This window comes from Lissotriton vulgaris, chromosome 3_1, assembly GCF_964263255.1.
Source record: "Lissotriton vulgaris chromosome 3_1, aLisVul1.2, whole genome shotgun sequence".
NCBI lineage: Eukaryota > Metazoa > Chordata > Amphibia > Caudata > Salamandridae > Lissotriton > Lissotriton vulgaris.
The window spans coordinates 1300863612-1300883429 of NC_141689.1; positions in this window are offsets into that span (position 1 = coordinate 1300863612).

The window sequence follows — 19818 nt, forward strand, 5'->3', positions numbered from 1 at the left end:
TTGGGGGTCAGTTTAGGTGTCTGGGGGAACTGCTGGGAAGGTATAATTTTGATTTCAAGTGGTTTGAAGAAAATCTATGATGGGAAAGGGGGGTTTGGGCCTAGTTGCAGACAGTGTTTTAACACATTTTAAACTGAGGCCTAGCAGTATTGCATGTTTTTAGGGGGCTGCTTGGGGGGTTCTAGATGTTTGGGGGTAGGTTGAGGGGTCTGGGGGAACTGCTGGGAAGGTCTAATTTTGATTGCAAGTGGTTTGAAGAAAATCCATGTTGGAAAATGGCGGTTAGGGCCTAGCTGCAGAGCGCGTTCAGAGCGATTTTCAGGTAGGCCTCTGTGGATTTTCTAAGTGTGTCTTTTTCTCTTTTTGCTTTTGGCCTGTTTGGGGTTGTTCCACTTTTTTGGGGGTTTTCGGCAATTTCGCAAGATTCTCGGATTGTGAATTTGCCGCCGAAAAACAGTAAATTTAGCGAGCGGAAAGGATTTTTGTTTTTGTCCCATGCTTGCGGCAGGGCCATGCAGACAATCAAGGCAGACACCACTGAGTGAAGCAACCTGGTATAGCATAACTAGGCCCTTTCACACAGACAGACAAAGCATATCTAGGGTTTAGGGTTCAGTGCAGTTTACTAGGGTTTTTGGGTTTAAGGAATAATTTGGTAGGGTTCTCAGAGTCTAGGGCTCAGGGCCCGATGCAGGCTCATTCATAATTATGTTGGCAAGGTTTTGGGGGGTTTTTGGCATTTTTGTCAGAATTGGCCGAATTGTGGCCCTTTTTGGTGTTTTGCGGACGCGTGTGTTTGGGTGAACTAGTCATACAGCTAACAGTGAATCAATTTTGTTCTGCCTTGCTGAGATTCTTGTAAATCACCAGAACAAGTGTCCTGGTAAGTTTCAAGAGGATCGAAGTAGTGGAAGTGCTGATAACAGCACTTTTTTGTCAAGGCACGATTTTCTATTTCCCATGTTTTGGGTACAGCAGTATTGCATGTTTTTGGGGGGCTGCTTGGGGGGTTCTAGAGGTTTTGGGGTGGGTTAAGGGGTCTGGGATCACTGCTGGGAAGGTCTAATTTTGATTGCAAGTGGTTTAAAGTGTAGTGTGTTCCTATTTTCCCAATAGGCTCTGCGCATTGGAATAACATAAACAATAGCTTAGACTTAGGACTGAGGTTGACTAGGTCTCTATTGAATATGTTAGACTTAATTTAGGTTTGCCAGCTAGCTCAGAGGTCACTAGAAACTTTCTCGAATGAACAGGGAGGAGTGAACTTCCCTGATTAGACAAGAAGGGATTCAGCTTCTGACAACCGCATAAACATGACAACTTTGCTCCCCCAGAATAAGGAGTATATCTCTAGAGTCGAGTGAAAACAATAGATAGCTATTTCACTCAGTCGATTGTGCATACTTAGTTTCACCAGAGTGCAGAGAAATAGAGAGACGGGCGTTTTCATTAAAAGGTGTTATTTATTGAGCAGTCTTCTTTCTCATGCAAGAGAAATGAATTCCCACAATTGCAATACTTGTTATAAAGTAAAGTGCGTACAGTAAAAGGAGTATTATGAAATGATACTGTAAAAGCATTGATTTGGTTTCTGAGCCATATGATACTTAAAAGGTATAAAATATATACAGTTACATACAATGATAAAAGTTGACTAAACGTACTCAACTGATGTTTCTAAATACACCTACCCCAGTGTACCTAACCTAAGCCTAGTACGTGGGAAGGAGTAAAGGAGTTTTTAAGTTAAGTTAGTTTTGCCAAGAATCTGACTCAAGAATTCTCTAAGGATCTAATCAGCTCCGTACCTTGGTTTTAGAATGAAGGACGTCTTGTATCTCGCTCTCAGGACGTGATCTCCCAGTAACCCGCAAGGTGACTGGAAACACTGGAGCTGGATTTTCTCGGCAAGAGAAAAAGACGGCGTCTTTCTCAGTGCGTCAAATGGGCGGGACGGCTTCCTTCGGCACTCGCATCAGCTGGGCTTCGGATAAGTAGATAGCTGCTCTGCTCCATACCACCGTGTGTTGCTTAAGGTAAACTGTTAGAAATGGGATCCCTGGCTGGCCAGGGCTTGCGCCAAAGTCAGTCAGAGACCACCACTCCCAAGTCAGAGCAAGGGAGTTACACGCCAAGATAACCCGTGCTCACCCTCTAGGTAACGTGGCGCGAGCTGCAAGGCTAAACTTGGAGGCGATATGAGTTAAGTATTTGCGCACGCACCCCAGCGACAACACCCAAGGCCAACCACAAAGGAAACTCCACACAAGGTTATATATAAAAATAGCCTTTGTATTACACCAAAACACATTAGATAGAACACACACTTTACAATGTGCCAACAGGCACGGGCAGAATTTACAGGGGATATGTACAAGACAGGGCCACATGGACCACTGTCAGGAATAGGCACTTTTAGAACTTAGCACTAGGTAGAATTAGCACTTAGAACATATAATATAGTATATAAAATCACTTTAGCACACAACCAGTAACTACTGGTAACCAGGACCTCACTAGCACCACCTCTACTAGGAGAAAAACCACCTAAGTATCACAATACCTGTAGGGGTGTAAACACATGATGCATAACATACATTCAGAGGTGCAAGGGAGGAAACACATGACGCCTAAACACATTCAGAGGTGCAAATAACACATGATGCATAAAATACATTCAGCGATGTAAGAGTAAGGCACATGATGCATAAAAACATTCAGCGGTGTAGAACAAAGCACATGACTTATAAAAACACATTCAGAGGTGCAGGAAACACATTAGCGCAGAAGTCCCATTAGTCACCACCTGTGACTGTCCCTGTGTCCCAATGTCAGGGCCTAAACGTGGCAGCTGCCCACAAAGTGCTGGGCAGCTGGGTAACAAAGTTGGGCCACCACTGGAGCCTTGCCGGCTCTTGCCAAAACAATGTGGGCAAGGAGGGAGCCTCTCAGGGCTCTGAAATGAAGATGTGCCTCTTGAGCCTCGCTGGGCTCTTAAACATGCATGTGGCATTTTTGAGCCTCTCTCAGGGCTCTAGAACCAACAATGCCCTTGGGTGCTGTGGAGCCTCGCAGGCTCTCGACACTGGGGTGCCTTGGGGGAGCCTCTCAGGGCTCAACTAACAGATTATGCCCCCGGAGCCTCGCAGCTCGAACCCACGAAATAGCCCCCACCGTTGGAGTCCTCTCTTGGACTCTAGATCGCAAAACGGCCCTCTGGGGATCGGGGCTTCAACAATTTTGTCCCCTGAGCCTGTCAGGCTCGAGCACCAATGCGGCCGTTGTCGGAGTCTCTCCTCGGGGGACTCGAATGCACAGTGAGGCCCCGCGGGCCTCAAGCACACAGGCCCTCGCACTAGAGGAGAGGGGCGGGCACCGGCAATGTGCCCTGATGCCCCCCTCTCCTTTAAGCTGCACCGGCCCCACTCACCGGATCTCGATGCTGCAGCTCTCCTCTGCCCGGCAGCTCTTCTCCGCTGGGCTCTGGTCGGACTTTGCCTCTTTTCGCCAGCGGCCGGGGCTCTCCCTCTTGAGAGCATCGCCGGCCCGATGCAGCCGGTTCCTTTCTTCTTCTTGGGCTACGGGGGCGGGACTTCCGGGCAGGCCGCGCAGCGATTGGCCGGCCTGACAGCTGCTTCCGGGTCGCCGTGGGCAGAGCGGTGGCCCGGGGGAAGACCTCACGGCCAGAATCTTGCGGCGAACGCCGGGTGGGCACCGGCTCCCCTCAAAAGAACAGATCGAGGTGGGCACTCGATCGGGGTGGACAACCCCGGGTGGGCACCGGCCTCTGCAATCAAAGCGCTCACAAGCGCAATCAGCAAAACAAAGCGCTCCCAGGCGCTAGGCAGATGAACACAGCGCTCCCAAGCGCCACAAGTGGAAAACAGAGCGCTCCGAGCGCTAGCAGGCAATAAAACGCTCCCCAGAGCTGGCAGAAAACCAACAAAGCACTTCCAAGGGCTATGAAAAGAGAAAGCACTTCCAGGCGCTTCCAGGGGTGAATGCAGCGCTCCCAGGCGCTATAAAGGCAAATCAAGTGCTCCCCAGTGCTAGCAGGAGCCAAAGAGATAATTACAGCTCTCCCAGTGCTATAGTACAGCACAAGTCCAGGAACAGTCCTTCAGCAAGGCAGGGGGGGGGCAAGGCTGGGCAAGGCTGGGCCCAGAGCCAGCTCACTGGGTCTCCAGGCAGGGAGACAGTCCAAGTGGCGGTCCTCTGGCCCAGCAGCAGCAGCAGCCCCCTCAGGCAGGATCCTGGAAGAGAACAACTTCTGTGGGGACACAGCCCCATTTTTATACACCACATTCCTTTGTCTAAGGGTGCAGGGTGGGGGAGAAACCAGTCGCAGCTGGTTTTGGAGCACTCTTGATTGCTCAACCACCCATTTCAATCACTGGCAGGGCTAGGGTCATCAGTCGCGCCACAGGGGGTGGAGCCAGCATTGTGTGGGGAAAGTCAAGGCCCATCAGGGACCAGGTGCACTCCTCCCCAGCCATCAACATGCTAATCTCACACTCACCACCGGGTAGACCCATTCAACCTTCCTGGAGCCAGGCTCACCAGCCATCTCCAGCCAATCATACGCCAGGCATATTTTACACTAATATGCCAACTCCTAGAAGTGGCGTTTGTACACAAGACACACTCATGCCACATACACCATTGCGAAGCATTCACTCTCACGAGTTCGCACATATCAGATTCGAACCTGTACACCCCACGCATCAGGAACTACCAGGGACACATACATTCCCCATGCATTCCTATGGGAGGGCAGGCCTATCTCATCACATGCACTCAGAGTGCACACGCAATTTCCACTGGGACACAGTGAAAGTGCGCAGAACCCAAAAACCACCATCACCAGGTCACCATTACAAGCGAAAGCGATAGCAATCATACATAAAGAGCACCTAAAATTAACAACATCAGAAACTACTCTCCCTGAGTGCGAAGCTCTCCTCTTTGCCATACGCACCTCCAGTAAAACTACCTTCAGAGGTTTGTTAATATACCGCCCCCCAGGATCCAGAGCTAAATTTCTCTCAAATGTAGACAAAATCATCGAGATGTCAATTGGAGCCCAACACTTCACCGTATTAGGTGACTTCAATTTTCATCTTGAATCTCATAATGACCTTGATACAGGAACATTATTAGGTGACATGGAGTCAGTAGACCTCCTACAAATTGTCAAATCACCTACCCTCTCAGCAGGGCATACCTTAGACGGCCTATTCACCAATGACAGAGATATTACAATCAATAAGGTTCTTCCTCTAACATGGACAGACCATTCGGCAGTCTGTTTTTCAGTCCCCATTACTCCTTGTCCACCCTCCCAGACTACTTCTGGACCAACAAAATTCAGAGACTGGAAAAACATCAATATCGACCAGCTCACTGAGATCTTACGGGACAGTCCCCCGCTAAACAATCAAGACCCTGTAGCTGCGTCAGCCACCAACTTAAACATCCTGAACGCAGCCTGTAACAAACTAGCCCCCACAAAAACATCTAACAGGAACAGAAAGCATCCTTCAGCCCCTTGGTTCTCGGAATCACTCAGATTGCAGCGCCAATATTGCAGAAACTTAGAAAGACAATGGAGTCGACACTACAATAACGCAGACAAGATCAGCTATAAAAATGCCCTCTCCAACTATAAAAAACTGATTACATCCGAGAAAACCACTTACTACACCAACGAAATCAACCAAGCCAAAATTTCATCAGGAAAACTGTTCCAGGTAGTAACATACCTGTCCAATCCTCCTCCAACCCCCTCAGAGGGATCACAGGACCTCTCAGATGCACTAGCCAAATTTTTTGAAGATAAGGTCAGAGCCATTTTCTCCACTTTTGCACCTGACCCTTCCTTATCCCCTACCGAGCACCCTACGACAAATAACACTCCAAATTTCTCAGCCTTCGAAAACATCACGAAAGATACGGTTCAACCCCTTATCGCCCAAACCAAATCTGGGTCTCCATTTGATCCATGCCCTCCTGCTGTTCTCAACCTTATCCCAGAAGCTGTTGCTCCGTCACTCACTACGATCTGCAACGCAATGTTCACATCCGGCACCTACCCTTCAGTATGTAAGGAATCCATTATCAAGCCGCTACTCAAAAAACCCAGTCTAGACCCATCTCTCCCATCCAGCTACAGGCCTATTGCATGCCTTCCTTTTCCGGCCAAAATCTTTGAAAAGATCATGAACCAGCAACTGGCAACTTACATCCACAACAACAACCTACTGGATGACACCCAGTTCGGGTTCCGTCAGGGACACGGCACAGAGACAGCTCTCCTGAAGGCGGCGGACGAGATTCGATCCATTATGGACAATGGAGGAGCTGCAATCCTCATACTTTTAGATCTGTCCGCAGCCTTCGACACGGTCGATCATGCCACTCTGATCGACCGTGTCGCAGCCATAGGAGTAAGGGACAAGGCTAAGGAGCTTCTGGCCTCATTCTTGTCAAACCGCCCACAAACGGTGAAGCTGGGACAATACACTTCCCAGACTTCCTCCCTGCCTTGCGGTGTACCACAGGGATCCTCGCTAAGCCCGACACTGTTCAATATATATGTGTCTGACTTGGCGAGGGTCATCAAATCCCACGGCATCTCTCTCACCACATACGCAGACGACACACAACTGGTGTTGTCCGTATTCGACGATGGCCAAACAGTAGCGTCAAACTTCCAATCAGGCATGGAAGCAATAAGCTCCTGGATGTCATCAAACTGCCTCAAGCTAAATTCTGATAAAACAGAAGTGATGACATTCGGGAGACTACAACCAACCTGGTCTCCTCAATGGTGGCCCCAACAAATGGGACAACCTCCAGTACCAGTGGTCAAGGTACGAAACTTGGGGGTCATCTTCGACAATAAACTGTCCTTCCAGCAGCACGCAAACTCGGTGGTCTCATCTGCCTTCCACACCTTAAAAAAAATCAAAAAACTCATCCCGTACCTACCATCTTCCGCAGGCAAAACTTTAGTTAGCACACTAGTCTTTTCCAAGACCGACTATTGTAATGCCTTGCTCCTAAATGCACAACAAAAGGTCCTCAATAAATTACAGACTGTACAGAATGCAGCAGCTAGGACCCTGCTACGCATTCCTAAATTTGCATCTGTCTCCCCCTACATCCAACAGCTGCATTGGCTGCCGGAAAGGAGCCGCATCAAATTTAAAGCCTTGTGCATAGCGTACAAAGCCATTCATAACCATGGCCCCCTATTTCTAAAACAAGCCTTTCGCCCACCCGAACAGCAAAGAACATTGCGTTCATCTTCTGCCCATCTGCTAACAGTCCCCCGCACTAGAAGGGCTAACTGGGGAGACAAACGCTTCACCGTTGCTACAGCTAGACTGTGGAACACTCTCCCTCTCCACCTTAAGTGCGCACCTACCCTGCTTAAGTTCAGAAAAAATCTGAAAACATGGCTATTCCATGCCTAGTTCCCTTTTTCCTACGGAGAGTTCTGTGACACAGCGCTGAGACACCCTCGGGTATTTGCGCGCTCTAAAAAATCGCCAAAAATAAAATAAATAAATAAATAAATAGGGGTGAACCTGCCAGAAGGGCCAAGTCCAACACAAACGTTGTTATATTTATACCTGGAAGGTGCCGAGTTTGACGTAAGGTTGGACATAAGACGTCAATTAAAGATGTCACTAAGAACTGGAAGTTGTTTTCGGACTCGCAGGGGTTCTAGGACAAATCAAAACAAAGCATGGGGAATTCCCAGGTTGCTGGAGGTTTGGTTTGTTGATAGAATTTGTTGTACTTTCTAGGAGTCTAAGGAAGTAGCCTTGCCATATTTGGATTGCATTAGCTATTACTAAATATGGATATGATTATTATGCCTTTATAAGGGTATGATTTTTTATAACCACATGAGGGCATAAATCGAGAATATTTAATTAGGGTCCTAGATACGATCACAACAGAAGAAAATCCATGGTGGGAAACGGGCGTTTGGGCCTAGTTGGAGACAGCATTTTGGCACAATTTAAACTGAGGCCTAACAGTATTGCATGTTTTTGGGGGGCTGCTTGGGGGGGTTCTAGATGTTTGGGGGTAGGTTGAGGGGTCTGGGGGCACTGCTGGGAAGGTCTAATATTGATTGGAAATGGTTTGAAGAAAATCCATGGTGGAAAAGGGCGGTTAGGGCCTAGCTGCAGAGCGCGTTTGTAGCGATTTTCAGGTAGTCCTCTGTGGATTTTCTAGATGTGCCTTTTTCTCTTTTTGCTTTTGGCCTGTTTGGGGGTGTTCCACTTTTTTGGGGGTTTTCGGCAATTTCGCGAGATTCTCGGATTGTGAATTTGCCGCCGAAAAACAGTAAATTTCGCGAGCGGAACGGATTTTTGTTTTTTTCCCATGCTTGCGGCAGGGCCATGCAGACGGTCAAGGCAGACACCACTGAGTGAGGCAACCTGGTGTAGCATAATTAGGCTCTTTCAAACAGACAGACAAAGCATATCTAGGGTTTAGGTTTCAGTGCGGTTTACTAGGGTTTTTGGGTTTAATGAATAATTTAGTAGGGTTCCCGGAGTCTAAGGCTCAGGGCCCGATGCAGGCTCATACATAATGATGTTGGCAAGGTTTTAGGGGGGTTTTGGCGTTTTTTCAGAATTGGCCGAATTGTGGCCTTTTTTGGTTTTTTGCGGCCGCGTGTGTTTAGGTGAATTCGTCATAGACCTTAGAGTGGATCAATTTTGTTCTGCCTTGCTGAGATTCTTGGGAATCACTGGAACAAGTGTCCTGGTAAGTTTCAAGAGGATCGAAGTAGTGGAAGTGCTGATAACAGCACTTTTTTGTCAAGGCGCGATTTGCTATTTCCCATGTTTTGGGTACAGCAGTATTGCATGATTTTGGGGGGCTGCTTGGGGGGTTCTAGAGGTTTTGGGGTAGGTTAAGGGGTCTGGGAGCACTGCTGGGAAGGTCTAATTTTGATTGCGAGTGGTTTGAAGTGTAGTGTAGTTCCTATTTTCCCAATAGGCTCTGCGCATTGGAATAACATAAACGATAGCTTAGACTTAGGACTGTGGTTGACTAGGTCTCTATTGAATATGTTAGACTTAGTTTAGGTTTGCCAGCTAGCTCAGAGGTCACTAGAAACTTTCTCGAATGAACAGGGAGGAGTGAACTTCCCTGATTAGACAAGAAGGGATTCAGCTTCTGACAACCGCATATACATGACAACTTTGCTCCCCCAGAATAAGGAGTATATCTCTAGAGTCGAGTGAAAACAATAGATAGCTATTTCACTCAGTCAATCGTGCATACTTAGTTTCACCAGAGTGCAGAGAAATAGAGAGATGGGCGTTTTCAATAAAAGGTGTTATTTATTGAGCAGTCTTCTTTCTCATGCAAGAAAAATGAATTGCCACAATTGCAATACTTGTTATGAAGTAAAGTGCGTACAGTAAAAGGAGTATTATGAAATGATACTGTAAAAGCATTGATTTGGTTTCTGAGTCATATGGTACTTAAAAGGTATAAAATATATACAGTTACATACAATGAGAAAAGTTGACTAAACATACTCAACTGATGTTTCTAAATACGCCTACCCCAGTGTACCTAACCTAAGCCTAGTACGTGGGAAGGAGTAAAGGAGTTTTTAAGTTAAGTTAGTTTTGCCAAGAATCTGACTCAAGAATTAACTCAGGATCTAATCAGCTCCGTACCTTGGTTTTAGAGTGAAGGAGGTCTTGTATTTCGCTCTCAGGACGCGATCTCCCAGTAACCCGCAAGGGTGACTGGAAACACTGGAGCTGGATTTTCTCAGCAGGAGAAAAAGACGCCGTCTTTCTCAGTGCGTCAAATGGGAGGGACGGCTTCCTTCGGCAATCGCATCAGCTGGGCTTCGGATAAATAGATAGCCGCTCTGCTCCACACCACCGTGTGTTGCTTATGGCAAACGTTGGTATATTTATACCTGGAAGGTGCCAAGTTTGGCGTAAGGTTGGACATAAGACGTCAATTAAAGATGTCACTAAGAACTGGCCGTTCTTTTCGGACTCGCAGGAGTTCTAGGACAAATCAAAACAAAGCATGGGGAATTCGCAGGTTGTTGGAGGTTTGGTATGTTGAAAGAACTCGTTGTACTTTCTAGGAGTCCAAGAAAGTAGCCTTGCTGTATTTGGATTGCATTAGCTATTACTAAATACGGATATGATTCTTATGCCTTTAAAGGTCTATGATTTGTTATAACCACATGAGGGCATGAATTGGGAATATTTAATTAGGGTCCTAGATACGATCACAACAGAAGAAAATCCATGGTGGGAAAGGGGGGTTTGGGCCTAGTTGCAGAAAGCGTTTTGGCAAAATTTAAACTGATGCCTAGCAGTATTGCATGTTTTTGGGGGGCTGCTTGGGGGGTTTCTAGATGTTTGGGGGTGGGTTGAGGGGTCTGGGGGCACTGCTGGGAAGGTCTAATTTTGATTGCAAGTGGTTTGAAGAAAATCTATGGTGGAAAAGGGGGATTTGGGCCTAGTTGCAGACTGCGTTGTGGCACAATTTAAACTGAGGCCTAGCAGTATTGCATGTTTTGGGGGGCTGTTTGGGGGGTTCTAGATGTTTGGGGGTAGGTTGAGGGGCCTGGGGGCACTGCTGGGAAGGTCTAACTTTGATTGCAAGTGGTTTATAAAAAATCCATGGTGGGAAAGGGCGGTTAGGGCCTAGCTGCAGAGCGCGTTTGGAGTGATTTTTAGGTAGGCCTCTGTGGATTTCTTAGTGTGGCTTTTTCCGTTTTTTCTTTTGGCCTGTTTGGGTGTGTTCCACTTTTTTGGGGGTTTTCGGCAATTTCGTGACATTCTCGGATTGTGAATTTGGAGCCGAAAAACTGTAAATTTCGTGAGCAGAACGGATTTCTTTTTTGTCCCATGTTGCGGCAGGGCCATGCAGACGGTCAAGGCAGACACCACTGAGTGAAGCAACCTGGTGTAGCATAACTAGGCTCTTTCACACAGACAGACAAACCATATCTAGGGTTTAGGGTTCAGTGCGGTTTACTAGGGTTTTTGGGTTTAATGATTAATTTGGTAGGGTTCCCGGAGTCTAGGGCTCAGGGCCCGATGCAGGCTCATTCATAATGATGTTGGTAAGGTTTTAGGGGGGTTTTGGCGTTTTTTCAGAATTGGCCGAATTGTGGCCTTTTTTGGTGTTTTGCAGGCGCGTGTGTTTGGGCGAACTAGTCATAGACCTTACAGTGGATCAATTTTGTTCTGACTTGCTGAGATTCTTGGGAATCACTGGAACAAGTGTCCTGGTAATTTTTAAGATGATCGAAGTAGTGGAAGTGCTGATAACAGCACTTTTTTGTCAAGGCGCGATTTGCTATTTCCCATGTTTTGGGTACAGCAGTATTGCGTGTTTTTGGGGGGCTGCTTGGGGGGTTCTAGAGGTTTTGGGGTGGGTTAAGGGATCTGGGAGCACTACTGGGAAGGTCTAATTTTGATTGCAAGTGGTTTGAAGTGTAGTGTAGATCCTATTTTCCCAATAGGCTCTTCGCATTGGAATAACAGAAACGATAGCTTAGACGTAGGACTGAGGTCGACTAGGTCTCTATTGCATATGTTAGACTTAATTTAGGTTTGCCAGCTAGCTCAGAGGTCACTAGAAACTTTCTCGAATGAACAGGGAGGAGTCAACTTCCCTGATTAGACAAGAAGGGATTCAGCTTCTGACAACCGAATAAACATGACAACTTTGCTGCCCCAGAATAAGGAGTATATCTCTAGAGTTGTGTGAAAACAATAGATAGCTATTTCACTCAGTCAATCGTGCATACTTAGTTTCACCAGAGAGCAGAGAAATAGAGAGACAGGCGTTTTCAATAAAAGGTGCTATTTATTGAGCAGTCTTCTTTCTCATGCAAGAGAAATGAATTGCCACAATTGCAATACTTGTTATAAAGTAAAGTGCGTATAGTAAAAGGAGTATTATGAAATGATACTGTAAAAGCATTGATTTGGTTTCTTAGCCATATGATACTTAAAAGTTATAAAATATATACAGTTACATACAATGATAAAAGTTGACTAAACGTACTCAACTGATGTTTCTAAATACGCCTACCCCAGTGTACCTAACCTAAGCCTAGTATGTGGGAAGGAGTAAAGGACTTTTTAAGTTAAGTTAGTTTTGCCAAGAATCTGACTCAAGAATTAACTCAGGATCTGATCAGCTCCGTACCTTGGTTTTAGAGTGAAGGAGGTCTTGTATTTCGCTCTCAGGACGCGATCTCCCAGTAACCCGCAAGGGTGACTGGAAACACTGGAGCTGGATTTTCTCAGCAGGAGAAAAAGACGCAGTCTTTCTCAGTGCGTCAAATGGGAGGGACGGCTTCCTTCGGCAATCGCATCAGCTGGGCTTTGGATAAGTAGATAGCCGCTCTGCTCCACACCACCGTGTGTTGCTTATGGCAAACGTTGGTATATTTATACCTGGAAGGTGCCAAGTTTGGCGTAAGGTTGGACATAAGACGTCAATTAAAGATGTCACTAAGAACTGGCCGTTCTTTTCGGACTTGCAGGAGTTCTAGGACAAATCAAAACAAAGCATGGGGAATTCGCAGGTTGCTGGAGGTTTGGTATGTTGAAAGAACTTGTTGTACTTTCTAGGAGTCCAAGAAAGTAGCCTTGCTGTATTTGGATTGCATTAGCTATTACTAAATACGGATATGATTCTTATGCCTTTAAAGGTCTATGATTTGTTATAACCACATGAGGGCATAAATTGGGAATATTTAATTAGGGTCCTAGATACGATCACAACAGAAGAAAATCCATGGTGGGAAAGGGGGGTTTGGGCCTAGTTGCAGAAAGCGTTTTGGCAAAATTTAAACTGAGGCCTAGCAGTATTGCATGTTTTTGGGGGGCTGCTTGGGGGGGTTCTAGATGTTTGGGGGTGGGTTGAGGGGTCTGGGGGCACTGCTGGGAAGGTCTAATTTTGATTGCAAGCGGTTTGAAGAAAATCTATGGTGGGAAATGGGGATTTGGGCCTAGTTGCAGACTGCGTTTTGGCACAATTTAAACTGAGGTCCAGCAGTATTGCATGTTTTGGGGGGCTGTTTGGGGGGGTTCTAGATGTTTGGGGGTAGGTTGAGGGGTCTGGGGGCACTGCTGGGAAGGTCTAACTTTGATTGCAAGTGGTTTGAAGAAAATCCATGGTGGGAAAGGGCGGTTAGGGCCTAGCTGCAGAGCGCGTTTGGTGTGATTTTTAGGTAGGCCTCTGTGGATTTTCTTAGTGTGGCTTTTCCCGTTTTTGCTTTTGGCCTGTTTGGGTGTGTTCCACTTTTTTGGGGGTTTTCAGCAATTTCGCGAGATTCTCGGATTGTGAATTTGCAGCTGAAAAACAGTAAATTTCGCGAGCGGAACAGATTTTTTTTGTCCCATGCTTGCGGCAGGGCCATGCAGACGGTCAAGGCAGACACCACTGAGTGAAGCAACCTGGTGTAGCATAACTAGGCTCTTTCACACAGACAGACAAACCACATCTAAGGTTTAGGGTTCAGTGCGGTTTACTAAAGTTTTTGGGTTTAATGATTAATTTGGTAGGGTTCCCGGAGTCTAGGGCTCAGGGCCCAATGCAGGCTCATTCATAATGAGGTTGGTAAGGTTTTGGGGGGTTTTGGCATTTTTTCAGAATTGGCCGAATTGTGGCCTTTTTGGTGTTTTGCAGGCGCGTGTGTTTGGGTGAACTAGTCATAGACCTTACAGTGGATCAATTTTGTTCTGCCTTGCTGAGATTCTTGGAAATCACTGGAACAAGTGTGCTGGTAATTTTTAAGATGATCGAAGTAGTGGAAGTGCTGATAACAGCACTTTTTTGTCAAGGCGCGATTTGCTATTTCCCATGTTTTGGGTACAGCAGTATTGCATGTTTTTGGGGGGCTGCTTGGGGGGTTCTAGAGGTTTTGGGGTGGGTTTATGGATCTGGGAGCACTGCTGGGAAGGTCTAATTTTGATTGCAAGTGGTTTGAAGTGTAGTGTAGATCCTATTTTCCCAATAGGCTCTGCGCATTGGAATAACATAAACGATAGCTTAGACGTAGGACTGAGGTCGACTAGGTCTCTATTGCATATGTTTGACTTAATTTAGGTTTGCCAGCTACCTCAGAGGTCACTAGAAACTTTCTCGAATGAACAGGGAGGAGTCAATTTCCCTGATTAGACAAGAAGGGATTCAGCTTCTGACAACCGAATAAACATGACAACTTTGCTCCCCCAGAATAAGGAGTATATCTCCAGAGTCGTGTGAAAACAATAGATAGCTATTTCACTCAGTCAATCGTGCATACTTAGTTTCACCAGAGTGCAGAGAAATAGAGAGACGGGCGTTTTCAATAAAAGGTGTTATTTATTGAGCTGTCTTCTTTCTCATGCAAGAGAAATGAATTCCCACAATTGCAATACTTGTTATAAAGTAAAGTGCGTACAGTAAAAGGAGTATTATGAAATGATACTGTAAAAGCATTGATTTGGTTTCTGAGCCATATGATACTTAAAAGGTATAAAATATATACAGTTACATACAATGATAAAAGTTGACTAAACGTACTCAACTGATGTTTCTAAATACGCCTACCCCAGTGTACCTAACCTAAGCCTAGTACGTGGGAAGGAGTAAAGGAGTTTTTAAGTTAAGTTAGTTTTGCCAAGAATCTGACTCAAGAATTCTCTAAGGATCTAATCAGCTCCGTACCTGGGTTTTAGAATGAAGGAGGTCTTGTATCTCGCTCTCATGACGTGATCTCCCAGTAACCCGCAAGGTGACTGGAAACACTGGAGCTGGATTTTCTCGGCAGGAGAAAAAGACGGCGTCTTGCTCAGTGTGTCAAATGGGAGGGACGGCTTACTTCGGCACTCGCATCAGCTGGGCTTCGGATAAGTAGATAGCCGCTCTGCTCCACACCACCATGTGTTGCTTAAGGCAAACGTTGGTATATTTATACCTGGAAGGTGCCGAGTTTGACGTAAGGTTGGACATAAGACGTCAATTAAAGATGTCACTAAGAACTGGCCGTTCTTTTTGGACTCGCAGGAGTTCTAGGACAAATCAAAACAAAGCATGGGGAATTCCAAGGTTGCTGGAGGTTTGGTTTGTTGAAAGAATTTGTTGTACTTTCCAGGAGTCTAAGGAAGTAGCCTTGCCATATTTGGATTGCATTAGCTATTACTAAATACGGATATGATTCTTATGCCTTTATATGGGTATGATTTGTTATAACCACATGAGGACATAAATCGGGAAGATTTAATTAGGGTCCTAGATACGATCACAACAGAATAAAATCCATGGTGGGAAAGGGGGGTTTGGGCCTAGTTGCAGACAGCGTTTTGACCCAATTTAACTGAGGCCTAGCAGTATTGCATGTTTTTTGGGGGCTGCGTGGGGGAGTTCTAGATGTTTGGGTGTGGGTTGAGGGGTCTGGGAGCACTACTGGGAAGGTCCAATTTTGATTGCAAGTGGTTTGAAGAAAATCTATGGTGGGAAAGAGGGGTTTGGGCCTAGTTGGAGACAGCGTTTTGGCACAATTTAAACTGAGGCCTAGCAGTATTGCATGTTTTTGGGGTGCTGCTTAGGGGGGTTCTAGATGTTTGGGGGTAGGTTGAGGGGTCTGGGGGCACGGCTGGGAAGGTCTAATATTGATTGCAAGTGGTTAGAAGAAAATCCATGGTGGAAAAGGGCGTTTAGGGCCTAGCTGCAGAGCGCGTTTTGAGCGATTTTCAGGTAGGCCTCTGTGGATTTTCTAAGTGTGTCTTTTTCTCTTTTTGCTTTTGGCCTGTTTGGGGGTGTTCCACTTTTTTGGGGGTTTTCGGCACTTTCGCGAGATTCTCAGATTGTTAATCTGCCGCTGAAAAACAGTAAATTTCGCGAGCGGAACAGATTTTTGTTTTTGTCCCATGCTTGCGGCAGGGCCATGCAGACGGTCAAGGCAGACACCACTGAGTGAAGCAACCTGGTGTAGCATAACTAGGCTCTTTCACACAGACAGACAAAGCATATCTAGAGTTTAGGTTTCAGTGCGGTTTACTAGGGTTTTTGGGTGTAATGAATAATTTGGTAGGGTTCCCGGAGTCTAGGGCTCAGGGCCCGATGCCGGCTCATTCATAATGATGTTGGCAAGGTTTTAGGGCGTTTTTGGCGTTTTTTCAGAATTGGCCGAATTGTGGACCTTTTTGGTTTTTTGCGGCCTCGTGTGTTTGGGTGAACTAGTCGTACACCTTACAGTGGATCAATTTTGTTCTGCCTTGCTGAGATTCTTGGGAATCACTGGAACAAGTGTCCTGGTAAGTTTCAAGAGGATCGAAGTAGTGGAAGTGCTGATAACAGCACTTTTGTGTCAAGGCGCGATTTGCTATTTCCCATTTTTTGGGTACAGCTGTATTGCATGTTTTTGGGGGGCTGCTGGGGGGTTTCTAGAGGTTTTGGGGTAGGTTAAGAGGTCTAGGAGCACTGCAGGGAAGGTCTAATTTTGATTGCAAGTGGTTTGAAGTGTAGTGTAGTTCCTATTTTCCCAATAGGCTCTGCGCATTGGAATAACATAAACGATAGCTTAGACTTAGGACTGAGGTCGACTAGGTCTCTATTGAATATGTTAGACTTAATTTAGGTTTGCCAGCTAGCTCAGAGGTCACTAGAAACTTTCTCGAATGAACAGGGAGGAGTGAACTTCCCTGATTAGACAAGAAGGGATTCAGCTTCTGACAACCGCATAAACATGACAACTTTGCTCCCCCAGAATAAGGAGTATATCTCCAGAGTCGAGTGAAAACAATAGATAGCTATTTCACTCAGTCAATCGTGCATACTTAGTTTCACCAGAGTGCAGAGAAATAGAGAGACGGGCGTTTTCAATAAAAGGTGTAATTTATTGAGTAGTCTTCTTTCTCATGAAAGAGAAATGAATTGCCACAATTGCAATACTAGTTATAAAATAAAGTGTGTACAGTAAAAGGAGTATTATGAAATGATACTGTAAAAGCATTGATTTGGTTTCTGAGCCATATGATACTTAAAAGGTATAAAATATATACAGTTACATACAATGATAATAAAGGTGACTAAACGTACTCAACTTATGTTTCTAAATACGCTTACCCCAGTGTACCTAACCTGAGCAGAGTACGTTGGAAGGAGTAAAGGAGTTTTTAAGTTAAGTTAGTTTTGCCAAGAATCTGACTCAAGAATGAACTAAGGATCTAATCAGCTCCGTACCTTGGTTTTAGAGTGAAGGAGGTCTTGTATCTCGCTCTCAGGAAGCGATCTCCCAGAACCCGTAAGGGTGACTGGAAACACTGGAGCTGGATTTTCTCGGCAGGAGAAAAAGACAGCGTCTTTCTCAGTGTGTCAAATGGGAGGGAAGGCTTCCTTCGGCACTCGCATCAGCTGGGCTTCGGATAAGTAGATAGCTGCTCTGCACCACACCACCGTGTGTTGCTTAAGGCAAACGTTGGCATATTTATACCTGGAAGGTGCCGAGTTTGACGTAAGGTTGGACATAAGACGTCAATTAAAGATGTCACTAAGAACTGGCCGTTCTTTTCGGACTTGCAGGAGTTCTAGGACAAATCAAAACAAAGCATGGGGAATTCCCAGGTTGCTGGAGGTTTGGTTTGTTGAAAGAACTCGTTGTACTTTCTAGGAGTCTAAGGAAGTAGCCTTGCCGTATTTGGATTGCATTGGCTATTACTAAATATGGATATTATTCTTATGCCTTTATAAGAGTATGATTTGTTATAACCACATAAGGGCATAAATCGGGAATATTTAATTAGGGTCCTAGATAAGATCACAACACCCACTCCATGTATAATGTCCATCATTACTAAATACTAAGCAATATATAAACATATAGGTATGCCTTAGGCCCGGGCGTAGTGGGCGTAGTGGGGCTCCGCGGAGCTACGCGGAGTGGGCGAGAAGCTACGCTAACTCCCGCACTCCGCGTAGCCCCACTACGCACCTCCCTCCCGCTCTCCTCTACATACATTATTTAAGCAAAATACCCTTAATAAAGCAAGTTTAAAGCACTTACCATGTCCGGGGTTCGTCCGGGGCTCCCTCTAAGAATCGGGTCGTCATGGATACCAATGCGCATGCGCGGTCGGCCGCGCATGCTCATTTCTCCCGAGAGACGCATGCGCGGGCGGCCACGCATGCGCATTGGTATCTATGAAAGGACGCTATTCCAAGAGGGAGCCCCGGACGAGCCCCGGACACGGTAACTGCTTTAAACTTGTTTTATTAAGGGTATTATTAAATAATGTACGTAGGGGAGGGCGGGAGGGAGGCGGGTGGCGGCCGACTCGGCTACGCCACGGAGTGGGCGTAGTGTTGCAAAATGCGTAGGAGGCAACACTACTCCTACTATTGGGGCGTAGCCGATTCGGACGCCCAGGCCTAGTATTCATGTGTTTTCCAGCCCACCCCAAAATACATTGAATGCATTTGAAATGGTATAGATACACTAAAATGAGTATTATTCTGTACGCTTTCAAGCAGTGGTATCATTCAGATAATATTTTGTTCATATAGAATGTTGACTGAATGAATCACGAAAATTACGTTCATGAAATGGCTCTTAATTCAGAAAAGAAGGTCAAGACCATTTCATCACATATTTATACAAGATTGTACATGTACTAGAGTCTGATTCAGAATATTGTCTCTAGAGTCTCTAGGAATAGAAGCTCTGTTCTCTAAGAATAGTTCTACTTTAAGCAGAGTACCTTGTGCCAGAAAAAAGGTAAATATTTTGGAAGTTGCGAAAAATTATTTTGCATTCAAGGGGAAATAAATTGTTCCAAATGTTTTCAGCAGTGCTTTTTATAAAAACTGAAGGTCAAATTCAGAGTTCAGGGAACACTGTGTGCTTGCTATTTCTATTGTTATTCTCGTTGTTAGGAGAGAACATTACCTCAGCTAGACCGGCAAAAAATTTGTCTACAACAGTAGGGGAAAGTTGGGCCAACGCTGAAAAATCAGAAATAGTGCATATATGCGATGTATTGCCATCATCGGTGTTTAGATCAGCAATGTTCACAGAAGGTTGTACCTGTGTGCTTTCGCTATCATCTCGTACTTCACCGCCACCTAATCGTAATGGTGAAGTCTCAATGAATGCTGTCATCAGAATCGGTAGCCGCTGGGGACAACACGTTGCATGAGTCGTTACTGCACAAAGCAAAGCGTCGATATCCATTGGTACTGTTGATGGTAGTGTAAGACAGACGTCCAGCACGCATTCTTCTCTGCATAGCAGACATCAAAGCACAGGTAAGATTCAATTTTGCCAGATCGGTCTGAATGAAAGAAACCAGGTAGTATTCAGATCTCTTAGCCGGGCCAATCCGAGGACCTTAGTGATATGGTCTTGGTATCGTATTGCTGGGATCGTTTCTTCCATCGTAGCCTGAGTTTTCTCTGTGACTTGGCTTGCCATATCGGAGCAGAAGGAACAAAAATAAAATTCCTGCTACGAGTCCCAAAATAAGAGGCAGGCCATCGAGAAGAGAAAGCACAAATTTCGGGAAGATGCCCAGAACCGTTTCAAAAGGTGTTAACAGTCCTGAAAAAATTGTCTTAAATACATGTGCGATGCCACTGGTATCTGACATGTTTAAAATTTGGCTTAACATTTCTACAAAATGCACGGGGCAGTTTGTCGATAATAGGGTATGTATCTCTGCCGCTGTCCTTGCAGCTTGCAGGTCATACGTCTCTCTGGACGAGGTTAAAGGGACAGTTGTTTGTAAAAGAATAGACTTCATTCTGTTTAAA